This window comes from Cebus imitator, unplaced genomic scaffold, assembly GCF_001604975.1.
Source record: "Cebus imitator isolate Cc_AM_T3 unplaced genomic scaffold, Cebus_imitator-1.0 Scaffold283, whole genome shotgun sequence".
Taxonomy (NCBI): domain Eukaryota; kingdom Metazoa; phylum Chordata; class Mammalia; order Primates; family Cebidae; genus Cebus; species Cebus imitator.
In genome coordinates, this window is record NW_016107598.1 from 2,629,739 (window position 1) to 2,632,067 (window position 2,329).

The following is a 2,329-nucleotide window of genomic DNA, read 5'->3' on the forward strand; positions in this document are numbered from 1 at the left end:
AAACACCGCATGTTCTCACTCATAGGTGGGTGTTGAACAATGAGAACACATGGACACAGGGAGGGGAGCACTACACACTGGGGTCAGTTGAGGGGAAATAGGGGAGGGATGGTGGGGGGTGGGGAGTTGGGGAGAGATAGCAAGGGGAGAAATGCCAGATGTAGGTGATGGGGAGGAAGGCAGCAAATCACCCTGCCATGTGTGTACCTATGCAACAATCTTGCATGTTCTTCACATGTACCCCAAAACCTAAAATGCAATAAAATAAATAAATGGGAAAAAAATAGAATGTAGAATATTGACCTCCACTCTCTTCTGGCTTGCAAGGTGTCTGCCAAGAGATCCACTTGTAGTCTGATGGGCTTCCCTTTGTGGAAAACCTGATCTTTCTCTCTGGCTGTGCTTAACATTTTTTCCTTTATTTCCAACTTGGTGAATCTGATGAATATTTGTCCTGAGGTTTGTCTTCTTGAAGGTATCTTTGTGGTGTTCTCTGTGTTTCCTGAATTGAATGTTGGCTTGTGTTGCTAGTTTGGGGAAGTTCTGGATAATTTCCTGAAGTGTGTTTTCCAACTTGGTTCCACTCTCCCTGTCACTTTCAGGTACACCACTTAAATGTAAGCTTTTTCTTTTTTTTTCTTTTTTACATACTCCCATATTTCTTGGAGGCTTTGCTCATTCCTTTTCATTCTTTTTTTCTCTAATCTTTTCTTCATGCTTTATTTCATTAAGTTGATCTTCACTCTCTGATATCCTTTCATTTGCTTGATTGATTCAGCTATTGATGCTTGTATATGCTTCACGAACTTCTAGTGCTACATTTTTCAGTTCCATCAGGTCATTTATGTTCTTCTCTAAACTAATTATTCTAGTTATCAATTCCTCTAAGCTTTTTTCAATGTTCTTAGCTTCCTTGGATTGGGTTAGAACATGATCATTTAGCTCAGAAAAGTTTGTTATTACCTTCTGAAGCCTACTTCTGTCAATTCATCACAAAGTCATTCTCCATCTAGTTTTGTTCCCTTGCTGATGAGGAGTTGTGGTCCTTCAGAGGAGAAGAGGCATTCTGGTTTTTTTGAATTTTCAGCCATTTTGCACTGGTTTCTTCCCATCGTCATGGATTTATCTACCTTTGGTCTTTGATGTTGGTGATCTTTGGGTGTGCTATCTGAGTGGACATCCTTTTTGTTGATGTTGATGCTATTCCTTTCTGTTTGTTAGTTCTCCGTCTAGCAGTCAGGCCCTCCTGCTGCATGTCTGCTGGAGTTTGCTGGAGGTCCACTCTAGACCCTGTTCGCCTGGGTATCACCATTGGAAGCTGCAGAACAGCAAAGATTGCCTCCTGTTTCCTCCTCTGGAAACTTTGTCCTGGAGGGCACCACCAGATGCCAGCCAGATTCTCCTGTATGAGATGTCTCTCAGTCCTTGTTGGAATGTGTCTCCCAGTTAAGAGGCACAGGGGTCAGGAACCCACTTGATGAGGCAGTCTGTCCCTAAGCAGATCTCAAGAGCTGTGCTGGGAAATCTGCTGCTCTCTTCAGGGCCAGCAGGTAGAAACATTTAAGTCTGCTGAAACTGCGTTCACAGCCACCCTTTCCCCCAGGTCCTCTGTCCCAGGGAAATGGGAGTTTTATCTGTAAGCCCCTGCCTGGGGCTGCTGCCTTTTTTTCAGAGATGCCCTGCCCAGAGAGGAGGAGTCTATAGAGGCAGTCTGGCTGCAGCAGCTTTGCTGACCTGTGGAGAGCTCTGCCCAGCTGGAACTTCCCTGTGGCTTTGTTTACACGGTGAGGAGAAAACTGCTTATGCAAGTCTTAGTAATGGTAGACGCCCCTCCCCTCACCAGGCTCTAGTGTCCCAGGGTGAATTCAGACTGCTGTGCTGGTAATGAAAATTTCAAGCCAGTGGATCTTAGCTTGCTGGGCTCCATGGGGGTGGGATCTGCTGAGGTAGACCACTCAGCTCCCTGTCTTCAGCCTCTGTTCCAGAGGAGTGAATGTTTCTGTCTCTCTGGCATTCTAGGCACCACTGGGGTATGGAAAACAAAAACCAAAAAGCAAAAACAAAAAAAAAACTCCTGCACTAGTTTGGTGTCTGTCCAAATGGCTGATCAGTGTTGTCATTGAAACTCAGGACCCTGGTGGTATAGCCACCCTAGGGAATCTCCTGGTCTATGGGTTGTGAAGATGGTAGGAAAAGCATAGTATCTGTTCTGGGGCATTGTTCCTCATGGCAGAGTCCCTCACAGCACAGTCCCTCATGGCTTCCTGGGCTAGGGGAGGTAGCTCCCTGACCCCTTGCACTTCCCAGGTGAGGTGACACCACACCCTGC